Source organism: Otolemur garnettii, unplaced genomic scaffold (assembly GCF_000181295.1).
Source record: "Otolemur garnettii isolate 467f Iridium unplaced genomic scaffold, OtoGar3 scaffold00004, whole genome shotgun sequence".
Lineage (NCBI taxonomy): Eukaryota > Metazoa > Chordata > Mammalia > Primates > Galagidae > Otolemur > Otolemur garnettii.
In genome coordinates this window covers 37,998,007-38,012,545 of record NW_003852399.1, presented here as the reverse complement: position 1 = coordinate 38,012,545, position 14,539 = coordinate 37,998,007, and the positions used below count along the sequence as shown (strand labels likewise).

Sequence of the window (14,539 nt, the reverse complement as noted above, 5' to 3'; positions counted from 1 at the left end):
CTATTATTGTTATAAACTGGTTCCTCACTTTCTGTGTTTGATATTATTTAGAGCTAACACTTTCCTAGTGAGCATCTTTAAGGAGTTTTAGAAATCTCTTAATATTGGGAGTCATCTTTCACCTGTCATTCTTTAAGAGGGTAATACATTTTCATTCCTAGGAATCCAAAGATAACTTCAGATTTCACTCTTAGCCTCCCTGTTCCCAGTGTAACCCAACTGGAACTTCTTTCTTGCTGCTTTTATGCATGCGTCTATGTCAGGTCTACATAGGGAAATCTGCATAGGATGATAATCCCACATTCTTTGTCCAGGCAAACTTTAAGTGGGAAGGCCAGTTCCAAGTGCAGCTTGTTTCAGGAGTCAGCCTTTTACCTGTAGAGTTCTCAAAGTATAGTTAGACCATACTGCACTGTGGCTTCTAACTTCTGAGAATGTGCATAAAGATCTCCCTGTGATCTTGTTAAAGATCCTCCCTTTTAGCAGAAGTGATAAAAAGGTATTCCTCATTATAGCCCCTTCAGGTTCTGATGGTATGGCTCAGAGCAGAGCTCTTGAAAGAAATTCTTTTTATAAATCCCCACCACTCTGCATTCTTAACATTTTTTGTACTCTCAGTGTTGATAAGGGACTTAGAGATTTCTGTGTCTCTATAATTACTTTGAAAAATTAGTACTTTGTTATGTTATAGTAATGTGATGCCATGGCTTCTAAGCTGATTCTCTCACTTGATCCTCTTGGAACACTCATCACAATGTATCAGGCATTATTCTTCATACTTTACATGTTTTATCTCATCAAACACTCACAACAACCCAGTGATCTATGTACATTAAATATTCCTTTTTTATAGATCAGGAAACTAAGATATGGAAAGGTTAAGTGGTATCAAATCAATGTCCCTCATCCATAGGCCATATGGGACACCTGGTTAGTTGACTGAGTTGTGTTTATCGCTCAGGTATTTAGGTGGAACCCATGCCATGGGGAAATCACAAATTCATCTCAGTGATAATATGTTCTAGAACTTGGATTTTAGTTGGGTATTTTGGGGACAGTCAAAAGAAGTCAGTAGGAATTTGTTCTAGATTGAAGGCTACTAGAAAGTGGCATATGTCAATTTTATACAGAGTAGGCATTAAGTTTGTGTGTAATTTAAAATAGTTTCACATAAATTGCATGCAACTTTCTGGATATGTATATTGACAGACCAGAATGAGGATAAATCTGCAACTGATTAAGAATTATCAGATGTGTATTCTAACCAAGAGGTGAAATGTTTGATAGTTTGTAGGTGGCGAGAGGGAACTGCCACCTGTATTTAACCAAAATTGTGAATTGACCTTACTAGTCTCATTTTATCACGATCAGGGAGAAACCTTATCTGAGGTTTGTATTCTGTGAAAACTCTCTGCTACGAATATTGTTTGACCTAGCTGTTTTTGCCAGGCTAGCTTCCAAATGCTGTGTATCAGATTCTGTTTCCTTTTTTCTTTCTCATGATTTGCTTAATTTCATAGAGTTGCTGAGGGGTGGAACTGGGAATCAAACCAAGATGGTCTGGCTCCAACGTTCAATTATTATTATTATTGTTATTATACTTTACTAATAATTAAACTGGGATAATAATTAAACTAATAATTAGATAATCTCTTTAATCCATTGTTCTCATGTAGTTATTTTATTTTCTCGTATTTTAGCTCTAGTAGTATAAATTTTGGCTAGATTTTGAGAAAATAATATTTAATAATTGCTTTCAACATTTAGATATATTTAATAGGAACCACAATTTTCTCTGACTGAGATTTATTATACTGATGTAGTTTACAAACTATATACTAAAAGTTCAAGATTTGGTTTCCTAGGTCAACTCTACCATGCCCTACATGTTGTTTGAGTCACCTATTTTCTTTTATGTGATTGAAAAAAAGTACAAATGTACATTTATACCATCTTCTATAATTACCTATGTAATTATTTCTGCTTGTACTTAGTTGTTGTTTTTTTCAGCTGGAACCAAATTACTACTTACTATCCTTTTCACTCTGAAGGACTTCCTAGTTCTTGTAGAACACTTTGTGTAAGTGATAAGTTCTCTGGATCTTTATTTATCTAAGAATGTCTTTATTTCTCCTTTATTTTTGAAGACCAGCTTTACTAGATATAGAATTCTTGACTGACAGCCTTTTAGTTTCAACTCTTTGAACATTGTCCTACTGCCTTCTGGCCTCCATAGTTTCCAGATAGAAGTTATTGTTAATAAATATTAATGAGTATCCCTTGCAGATGGTGATTCACTTTTCTCTTGCTACTTTCAAGATTTTGTTTTCTGTCTTTTAACAATTTATTATGTGTCTAGTTGTGGATATCTTTCAGTGTATCCTATTTGGAGTTCACTGAGTTTTCAAAAATATGTTGATTGATGTTTTCCATCAAATTTTAGAAGTTTTCAGCCGTTATTTCTTCTTACTCATTGAATGTACAGTAAATACTTGATAATATTTGTTCACATATCCACTGATTTTACAAATTCTTTCAGAAAGGAATTGATTTTCTGTTTTAGGGACACCATTTACAGTTTGTCCAAGTTGGAGTTCTTAGAAGGTTATTACAGGTAGAAAGATAGTACGCTTTATAAACATTGATGACATTTAAGATCAATCAATCTACTGATAGTCTTTTTGTTATGTAATACTTTGTCTATAGATAAGTGGTCTTTTTTATCTCTGATGCTTTTATGTATAAATGATTATTAAAATTCATAAACATTTAGGCAGTAAGGTTCTTAATAGCTTTAATCAGTTGACATATGGTAAACTTTCACTAGGTTTCCAAACAATTTTAATTGTACGTGAAATGGTATGGCTCATTTTTATAGATTATGTGAATCATGACATTAACCTACTTTTCTAGGCTCTCAGGAAAAATAATGTGAATTTTGTCTTTAATTGTGATAGCTTCTTTCCCTTAGAGAAATTCACACAATTATTTCTTCCTTTTTCTCCCTATGCTACACTTCTGCTACTTTAATCTATATGGAATTATAATTATATTTTACCTTATATTAGATTCTTCATTATAGCAGACAATATCTGGAGGGGTGTATTATTCTAATAATAAATAAAGGCAGAGTTTGCATGTTATAAAATCAGAAAAAAAAAGCAAGTTGGTTTAGAAAGTAGACTTTTCTGAAGATGATTATTAATGATCAATTCTACCCACCCAGAACTGTGGGGGCATAAGCTCAATGAATGTAGCTGAAGCTACCAATCACCTAGGTAACAAAGAAATGGATTTTTGGCCCTAACTGTAAATTACATGATTTGAAATGCCACTAGGCAGAATTTTATTTTTAAGACATTATCACAAGTGGAGCTTTTGATGCATTTCTTGTTTACCTGGAAATGAAGCATTTTGAGAACAATAAATAGTTCACTTTTAATTCTTAGTATTCACATGTTTTGTTACTCTTATAATTATGCTGCCTTAATCATAGATTTATTTTCAATATGAGTTTTAGATGAAAAGTATATAAAGTTATAGGTGGTATGTCTTCACTTAGAAAATGCTTTGTATGCTTCAAAATTATAAACTATCTGTAAACAAAAGGAAATTATAAAAAGATATTGGCTAATAAGAAATGATCAGTTCATGGCAAACTGCCCAGCTGCTTTTGCAGACCATAAAATATTAATCTCACATCAAGTTCAAAACAACGTGATGGTTGGTGAAAAACCTACATTTTTTAAACATGTTTTTGGAATAAGTTCATACAAGATTTAAGGCTACGTTTATGTATAAACCTTAAGTTTTGATATTTCGAGTGACTGAAGTCTATGAATGTACAAATGTAATTTTCTAAGCCTATTGTCACTTTGTATTTTCTCCTGAGTTTAAATATTTATATTACTGAAGTTTGCTTATTTATTAGAAACTACAAGAATTTGCATCTGATAAATTCAGTGTTATAGCTATCGATAATTACAACGAGGCATTTAAAATACAATATTTTTGGTCTTTTGGTTCATTTTATATGACAAAACTAATCTCTAAAAAAATCCATTTCATTCGTGAAAAGGAAATTAGAATGTAGGCAATAATGTATCCCTTCAACATGTAGATGAGAGGTATATCTGATATGTAATACAGCTACTGATATAATCATCTTAGTGAATATTTACTGTACACATCATCTGTCTTATACTGTGCTGTAGTGTTTTCTGGAGTATTTATATCACATCTTCATTATTTACTAAATATTGACTATCAATCAATTTTTAGGAAAGCTTTTAATTATATAAAATGTATCTTCTAATAAGAAAGTCAATAAAATTAATTTTATTTCATAGTTATATATAAATGAGGAAAAAAATACAGTATAAGTCAGTATAACTTCTGAAAGCTAGGTACTTAACAAAAGGGACTGTAAAAAAATGGCCAACATATGGAAGTGCTCAACATAAGTAACTAGGCCTACTGTAAATGTGGTGCATGTCTAGTCTATGAAAATTAGGTCAACCTAAGAAGGTGGTCAATGTAGGGAGGTGGTCCACTGTGGAGGTTCTACTGCACTACATTTAAGATATGGTACATTAAAGTAAGACCCTGATAAAGACAAGGTCAGTAAAAGAAATATCAATTTGGATTTTTATTTTAGTTAACAATATTTACATCTTCAAAAGCATCCAGACTGGTATTTTATATAATTATATGATCTCTGCCTTGTATAGCAGAGATTGGCTAGAGGCTGGACAATCTCCAGTTTGTCTCTGAGCACAGAGGCAGGTTACCTTCCCTATCCTGTCTTGCAATTTTTCATGTAGCTGGCTCTGGTTATTGGAATAGGGAGAACTTATTATTGCTTGGCCATGATATGATCTGCCATGATCTCATTCTGTCTGGAAGTAAAGTGCTCCAAAATAGCAGAATCACATGATGGTGGGAACCTGGACCTTGGAATTCTTTTCTTGGATAGAATTGCTCAGAAAAATAGTTCAGCCAGAAACATCTGTATTGGGCTTTGTGTAAATGACAAACATTTGTTGAATTCATCAACCAAGATTTTGGTGTGTTTGTTATAGCAACTAGCAAGTGCTACCCTGAGTCACACAACTGGCAAAAATACAAGATTTTCTAAGAGTTCTTAAAAAGTAATAGTTTCCACATCAGAAAATAAGATGAATACGCTTTTCATGATTATTCCTTTATCCTTAATCATAGAAATCTTCTTCCACTCAAAAAAAATTTCAAGGCACATTTGGAAATTAAAATTAAATGCATAAATGAGATTACATACTATTGCCTCTAAGTTTTCAAATAGTTTTTGAATACTATTATTATAGGAATATCATACATACCAGAGATGCCAAAAAATGGATCTAGCTATTATTTTTGTAAATTAATCTACTTTTACAATCTCTAAACAACATTCTTTTACAGAATAGCTTATAGTTTAGTTACATATTTTCAGGAACATGTCAAATGTCCTACTGTGAGGGATGTGTTAACTCAAAAAGAAATAAATGTAATTTAGTATATTATAAAGAGAAAACAAAAACTTAAACAAATCAATCAACACATTTAACCTCCATTGGTTGTGTCAGGTAAATGTCCACCAAGACTAAATGGGAGATAGCCTAGGAATATTTGTAGACAAGGTTATCAGTGAATTTACTTTGGAAGTTTATAATGATCATCTTTTCCAAAGGCATAACATTCATTATAATGTTCTTCATATTTAACATAGGTATCACATTGATTCTATTTTCTTAGGCTATTGTGTCCTATAGGAACTAAATCAAGGCTCTCAGATTAGATGGTTTAAAAACCATTCAAAATTTTCAAAGAAAGGAAGGAAATGAATTATAACATGCAAGACAAAACATTCATCTTTTATTTATAAAATGTCTCTGCATAGATAAAATCCTACAAAATTGCTTATATTTCCTTATGTTAGAATTAAATTTGAATTAAAGTTTTTAAGTTCTATTCCACAGAAAAGTTGGATTTCTTCCTTAATACTTCTCTGATGTGCTATTGGAAAATATATTTGTGATCCTATGTCCATCTTTTTTTCAGGTCTTAGATCTACTCAAAAGTTGTCATTAATAGATCTTGCAGGAGAAATTGTATTTCTAATGTAAAAATTGAATAAATTACTATTTAATTTTATGTTGATTGGAAAATTGAAAATCATATAATACTAAAGATTGCAACATCAGATAAGACCAGCAATGATATTTCTGTGGGTGCAAAGAGTCTTCTGTACTATATGCTGTGCCATGTTTTTCACTATATTCTTCAGTCACTCTTTCAAACTTGCAACAGCACTAAACCTTGTGGTTGAATACCTAGGGTTTTCAAAGTATAAGATCATATAGTCATCAAAGAGTGAGAGTTTGACCTCCTCTGGCCCCATTTGAATACCCTTGATATCCTTCTTTTGCCTGATTGCATTGGCTAGAACATCCACCACTGTGTTGAATAGTAGTGGCAATAGTGGACATTCTGGTAGGTTCCAGTTCTAAGTGGAAATGCTTTCAATCTTACTCTATTCTGTGTTATATTGGCAATGGGTTTGCTGTAGACAGCCTCTATCAGTTTAAGAAATATCCCATCTATGCCTATTTTCTTGAGGGTTTGTTTCAGTAAAGGATGCTGGATTTTGTCGAATGCTTTTTCTACATTTATTGAGAGGATCATATGGCCTTTAGTTTTGCGTCTATTTATGTGGTAAATTATTACCACATAATATGGATTTATGGATTTACTTATGTTGAAACAACTTTGCATCCCTGGTATAAAGCCTGCCTGATCATGATGTGCAATGTTTTAAAGGAGAACAGAGAACAGTTATAGAGCAGACCAGACTAGAGCAGCCTGGAGCAGAATATTTCATCAATATTTTGAAATTTTCAGCATACAAGTTTTCACCTCTTTAATTAACTTTTTTCTATGTACTTTATTATTTTTAAAGTGATTGTAAATGGGATTCTTTTACTAATTTAGTCTCTCAACAAAGGATATTAGAAAAATTAGATATCCAAATGCAAAACAATAATTTTTTTTTACTTTTTTAAAATTAAATCATAGCTGTGTACATTAATACAGTCATGGGGTACAGTGTGCTGTTTTTATAAACAATTTGGAAATGCAAAACAACAATTTGTAATCATTTTACACTGCTTAAACATCAACTACAAATGGATTACAGACTTAATGCAAGAACTGTAATCATAAAACTCTTAGAAGATCACCTGGGGAAAACTTTTCTGATGTTAGTCTTGATAATGACCTTGTGAATATGCCACCAAAAGCACAAGCAACAAATACAAAAATAAGCTATGGAGACTACATCAAAACACAAAAGTCTGCACAGCAAAGGACACAATCAATACTGAAAAGGCAACCTACTGAATGGAATAAAATAATTGATAGAGGGTTAGTCTTCAAAATATGTTAGAAACTCCTATAACTCTAAAACTAACAACCTAATTACAATTAAGATAAATACTTTAATGTAATTTTTGTTGGGAATATCTCCAGACAGCCAAAAAGTACATGGAAAATGCTCAGTGTTACTCATCATGAAAATGCAAATCAAAAACAATGAAATATCACCTCAGACCTAGTAGGATTACTATTATGAAAAAGTACTTAAAAGGCAAGTTCTGTTGAGGTTATGGAGAAACTGGGTATTTTACCTCCTGTTAGTGGGAAGGCAAAACAGTGAAGCCACTATGAAAAACAATGTGTAGGTCTCGTAAACAATTAAAATAGAACTAATATGATCTAGTAATCCCACCACTTAGTATTTTCCAAAAGAATTAAATCAAAGTTTTGAAAATCCATCATTCATGTTAGGGCCGGGCACAGTGGCTCACACCTGTAATTGTCACACCCTGGGAGGCACAGGCAGGCAGATTGCTTGAGCTCAGGAGTTTGAGACCAGCCTGAGCAAGAGCTAGATCCTGTCTCTACTAAAAATTGAAAAACTAAGACAAGAGGATTTCTGGAGCCCAAGCAATTAAGGTTTCTGAGCTATGATGATACTATGGCAATCTATCCAGGGCAACAGTGAGACTCTGTCTAAAAAAAATTACAAAAGAACAAACAATTAAGCAAAGTATTATTCATGTTTATTGCAGCACTATTCACAATAGTTTAGACGTGAAAAAACCTAAATGCCCATTCTTAGATGAATGGATAGAGAAAATATATGTATTTAAAATAGAATACTATTCATCATTATGAAGATGGAAATTTTGCAATATGTGATAGCATGGATGAACTATAAAGACATTCTCAGGTGAAATAAACTAGTCAAAGCCAAAAACAGCATAACTCCTCTTATATGAGGTGTCTAAAGTAATCAAATTGATAGACGAAAGAGTGGAATAGTGATTATGAGGGGATGAGAGAGAAGAAAATGGTAAATCTCTTATCAACATGAGTAAAGTTTCAGTTAGGCAAAATGAGTAAGTTTTAGAAATTTGCTATACAACAGCAGTATACAATATTGCACACATAAAAATTTGTTAGGAGTAGATTTCATGTTAAGGGTTCTTACCACAATAATACACATTAAAAAATAAATATAATAAATAATTCAGTAATAAATAGGGTCTATATTAATGTATAAAAATTTTATTAGCAAATAAATAAAGACACATTTGTTATTTGAGTCATAAAATGTCACCTTTCCCAAAATCTGCATGTAATTTAAATATAACTTTGTTCAGCATTTCGGCATTTCCATGAGAATATCCAGCTAGCTCCAAATAAGATAATTTTGCATTCATATGGAATAGGGAATAGCTATATTAGAAAAAAATTAATAATTTTCAAATACATTGTGAGCAAAAAGTTTATTACTACAAAATTTACAAATTAAATAGAAGAGAGGAAATCAGGTAATTAATTCATGTAATTGTAACTATGGATTTTCCTAAATGTCAGATGGAGTGCAATTGCTTCATTCTTTGTAGAATATGCACTAAATATATTCATTTTTTTCCATTAAAGCATAAACCTCCTGACTTAGCATTCTATTCTGTAGGAAAATAATTACCAGGAAATGCATATTTATTGATTAATTTTTATTGCTTGTTTTGGAGGTGGCCAAAAACTAGAAACAACCTCAATTAACATCAACAAGAAAGTATTGGCTAAATTATGGAATAACTATGGAGTCTGATCAAACTGCTGTTACTGAACAAGCAATGGGTTCTTTGCTTGATGAACATAGAAGTCAATATCATGAGACTAGCCTTTGAGAAAGAAAAAACAAAACAAAACAAGAAAAGTTTTATTGCAAATTGACTGACAAGGGAACAGAAGGAAATGATCAAATCTGTCTCCCCAAACTGGAGGGTAGGTCAGGTTTTATAAACATGGAGTACTAAAGAATGACCTAACTGGATCCTGCCATGATGTAATGCCAGGGCTTGATCTGACTGGATCCTAGACCCTGATATGTAGCATTTGCTTTCTAAATTAATCTCCATGTTTCCACCCCAACACTTAAGTTCTACCAATGGTTGTATGCTTGGTTCATGTGGGCATGCTTAGTTTGCATGACCTTGGTCAATCTGGGGTTCATGGCAATCTGGGGTTCATGAAAATCCACTCAAAACTTTATTACATAACAGTTGAGCAGGACTGGTCTGGTGTGGTGGTAGTACAACCAATGGTGACTTTCATCTAGTGTGACCATATATCTTGATTTCCTAAGGGCAGTTCTACTTTAGAATTGCTTTGCAAAGGTACTTTTTGTTTTTGGCGTGTGGCAAATATTTATTTTATTTGTTCTCTTATTTCAGATTAATGTGAGGGTACAATTAGGTTACAACGTTTGCATTTGTTAGCTAGCGCCTCTATCATAGTTGTGTCCCGCCCCCAGGAGGCAAACTTTTTTTTTTTTTAATTAAGTCATACATACATAGATCATGAGTACATTTATGCCTTTGTGGGATTCAATGTGTTGATCATTTGTACAAATTAGAGTGCTTACATCATACTAATTATCATAGCTTTCACCTCATTTACTTAATCATGATATTAAGATATTTGTGTTCTATACTGGATAGATTTGACTTGTACCCTTGCAATATGCTCCATAGGTGTGGTCCCACCATTAACTCTCCCTCTATCAAACCACCTCTCTCCCTTCCTGTCCCCTTTACTTTCCCTACCCTCCTTCATCCTGGGCTATAGTTGTGATTCATCTTTCATATAAACGTGTGAGTGATTATAAATTGGTTTCATAGCAGTACTGAATATATTGGATTTTTTTTCCATTCCTGAGATATTTTACTAAGAAGAATATTTTTCAGCTCCATCCATGTGAACATAAAAGAGGTAAAGTCTCCATATTTTTTAAATGATGCATGGCATTCCATGGTATACATATACCATAATTTATTAATCCATTCATGGGTCAATGGGCACTTGGGCTTCTTCCATGACTTGGCAATTATGAATTGAGCTGCAATGAACAGCAGCAAATATCTTTGTTTTCAAGTGATTTTTGGTCTTTTGAATATACACTTAGTAGAGGAATTGTAAGATCAAATAGCAGGTTTACATTTAGATCCCTGAGTGTTCTTCAAACTTCTTTCCAAAAGGAACATACTAGCTTGCATTCCCAACAGCAGTGTAGAAGTGTTCCCTTTTCTTCGCATCCACACCAACATCTGTAGTTTTGGGATTTTGTGATGTGGGCTACTCTTACTAGAGTTAGATGATATCTCAAAATGGTTTTGGTTTGCATTTCTCTGATGATTAAAGATGATGAGCATTTTTTCATGTGTCTGTAGACCGTGCGACTGTCTTCTTCAGAGAAGCTTCTGTTCATGTCTCTTGCCCACAATGAAATGAGATCACTTGTTCTTCTCTTATTAATAAGTTTGAATTCTCTGTGGATTCTGGTTATTAGACCATTGTTGGAAATATAACCTGCAAAGATCCTCTCCCATTTTGAGGGATGTTTACTTGATTTATGTACTGTGTTCTTGGCAGTGCAGAAGCTTTTTAGTTTGATCAGATCCCAGTAAGGTATTTTTGATGTTGCTTCAATTGCCCAGGGGGTCCCTCTTCTAAAGTATTCTCCCAGGCCTATTTTTTTCAAGTGTTTGCCCTGCACTTTATCCAAGAATTTTTTATAGTTTCATGTCTTAAGTTTAAGTCCTTTAACCAGTGAGAGCCAATTTTTGTTAGAGGAGAAAGGTGTGGGTCCAGTTTCAGTCTTCTACAAGTTGCTAGCCAATTCACCTAGTATTTATTTATTTGTTAAATAGGGAATCTTTCCCCTAATTCATATATTTGATAGGCTTATCAAATATCAAATGACAATAAGTGTCTGGGTTCATCTCTTGGTTTTTAATTCTGTTCCATACATCTACCTTGTTGCGACCCGTCAGGTTCCTATGGCCCTGGTCTCGATTATTGCAAGAAGGAACCAGGTGTGACACGGATTAGAAGTACAAGCCTGTGGGAGATGGGCTAGCCCTTACTTGCAGGGTAGCCCCGAGCAGCCTCCGCACTAGTTTTTTATTGAAACAGAACAATACAGGTGAGGGGAGTAACTAACAATGACTACATGCTGAAGGCTTGGGCTCTTCTTCCACGAGGAACACTTACTGATGAATGGCCCAAGATCCACCCCCCAGCTGTAGATCATCATGCTCAGATGTCATCTGTCTCTTGGTGTCCCCTACATTTCCCCCCTCTAGTGTATTAGAGACATTTCTGAATGGGCAAGGGATAAAGTCTGTAGTTGGTTATTGCTGCCGTTCTCCTCACTGAGGAGCTTGTCTTCCTGCTAAGTAAAAAAAAAAAACAGAAGGGTATATAAGTATAACAAAAATACACCAATGGAGCTAATCCAGTTATAAAGGAAACTTATTTTAGCCAAACTAGGAATAGGGGAAATCTTATCCCCTTTGTGCTAATCATCACTCAACTATGTGCTACAGGCTGACCCATAGGGCTCATGATGCTTCCATGGGAAGTATTAAGCATCACTTGAAACTAAGTTAGGTGGGGAAAGGGCTGCACTGAACTCAGACCCTTTCCAAAAAGCAGTATAACTTTAAATCAAGATCCAGTGCCCAACTGAAACAGAAATAAATCCAACAAGTGAAATTCTCTTACCTTGCCGATACCAGAATAACCTTTACCTTAAAGCCTGTTGTTCCAGGTCTATGTTGTCATAACTTTCCAAGGTTTAAAAGATGCATGCTAAGCTTGCCTGGAGCTTAATATACAACCCAAAATAATGAAATTCTATATCAATCTTCCCACTCTGCATAGAAGTTCCAACTGCCTCTTCGGGAAAAGGGGCGCTGACTGCTCTTAATTGCTTCCTGCTTATGATGGACAGTGATATGGGAGAGGCAGCTAGACTTCCCACAGAGGAGATTGATCCAGGGTTTCCCTATTATGAAATTACCTAGGCTAAGGTCCTGTAATAAAAGAAAAGTTAGTGAAAACAAATTTGTTAAGGTGCTGGTGTCCTGCTTGTGTTGAGGCTTAATCTAACGAGCTGGTAACCACTGCTTTTCTTGATTTTCTGTAATAATATGAGCAAAACCTTGATTCTACTGCAGTACATAACCAGGCTTCCACTCTGGCTGAGAGCGAAAATAACTCTAATGAGCATATACCTAGGACTTTTAAGCTATATGGGCTGCTACCTTTCCCCTCCTTTTTATATACAAACAAAATAATTTTTAATGGGGTAAGGGCAGTTTTTGCATCAATATTTATTAGAGATATTGGTCTATAATTTTCTTTTCTTATTGCATCTTTTTCTGGTTTGGGGATCAGGGTGATTTTTGCTTCATAGAATGTATTGGGAAATTTTCCTTCTTTTTTGATATTTTGGAAAAGGTTAAGCAATATATGTACCAGTTCCTGTTTAAAAGTTTGGTAGAATTCTGATGTGAAGCCCTTGGTCCCAGGCTTTTCTTTTTGGGGAGATTTCTTATAGCTGATGCTATTTCAGAACTTGATATGGGCTTGTTCAACATTTCCACTTCTTTCTGGCTACATCTAGGGAGGTGGCATATTTCCAAGTATTGGTCTATTTCCTTCAGATTTTCATACTTCTGAGAACAAAATTTTTTAAAATATTCATTAAAGTTTTTTTAATTTCTGAGGTGTCTGTTGTGGCCTTATCATTATTGTTTGATGAAATTAGAGATTTTATTCTTTTATTTCTGGTTAGGTTAGCCAAAGTTTTCTCTATTTTATTGACCTTTTCATAAAACCAACTTTTTGATTGATCTGTTGTATATATATTTTTAATTTCATTTAAATCTGCTGTAATTTTAGTTATTTCTTTTCTTCTGCAGGGTTTGGTGTTGGAATATTCTTCTTTTACCAGTTGTTTGAGATGTCTCATTAAGCTGTTGACTTCCTTTCTTTCCATTCTTTTGAGGAGGGTTTGCAATGTTATAAATTTCTCTTATGACTGCCTTTGTGGTATCCTAGAGGTCCTGGTCACTTGAGTCTTCATTATTGCTTCGTTCCAAAAGTTTGGTAATTTCCTTTTTACTCTCATCTATGACCCAAGTATCATTCAGCATGAGATTATTTCATTTCCATAATTTTTTAGGAGTATGTAGATTCCTATTGTTATTCAATTCAACTTTTATTCCATGATGGTCTGAGAAAATACAGGGAATAATTTTTATTCTTTTAAATTTGCTGAGGTTAGACTTGTGACCTAAGATATGATCAATTTTGGAGGATGTTCCATGGGCTGATGAGAAGAATGTGTATTCATTTTTGTTACAATGAAATGTTCTGAGATGTCTGTTAAATCTAATTGTTGAATCATTAAGTTTAAGTCCAAAATTTCTTTGCTTAGTTTTTTATTGGAGGATCTATCCAACATAGCCAAACAGGTGTTAAAATCTCTGACTATATAGTGCTGGAGGAAATCAATTTGCTCATGTCTGTCAGAGTCTCTCTTATAAATTGAGGTACATTCTGGTTGGGTGCATAAATGTTAATAATTGAAATCTCATCATATTGAGTATTACCGTTAGCAAATACGAAATCTCTCTTATAAATTGAGGTGCATTCTGGTTGGGTGCATAAATATTAATAATTAAAATCTCAGCATATTGAAGTATTACCCTTAGCAAATACCCTTATCCTTCCTTACATTGGTTGGTTTGAAGCCTGTTGTACCTGTGAATAAAATTGTAACACTTGCTTTTTTCTGCTTTCCATTTATCTGAAATATAGATGTCCATCCCTTCACCCTGAATCTATATTTATCTTTTAAAGTAAGATGAGATTCTTGTATGCAACAGATGTCTGGTCTGAGTTTTTGTATCCAATCAGCCAACCTGTACCTCTTTAGAGGACAATTTAAGCCATTCACATTAATTGAGAGTATTGATAAGACTGGTAGTATTTTGGGTATTGAGTTAAAATATTTAATTTCTTCATCATAAATGAAACAGTTTAGCTGGATACAGAATCCTGGGTTGAAAGTTGTTTTGTTTTAGGAGGTTAAAGGTCGATG

At 33.7% G+C, this 14,539-nt stretch overlaps 1 protein-coding gene across 1 annotated transcript in view; it reads left to right on the top strand.

Moving 5' to 3' along the window:
* The window catches only part of CNBD1 (cyclic nucleotide binding domain containing 1), a 403,074-nt gene that overhangs the window by 316,823 nt on the left and 71,712 nt on the right, over nt 1-14,539 (top strand). The window lies entirely within an intron of this gene.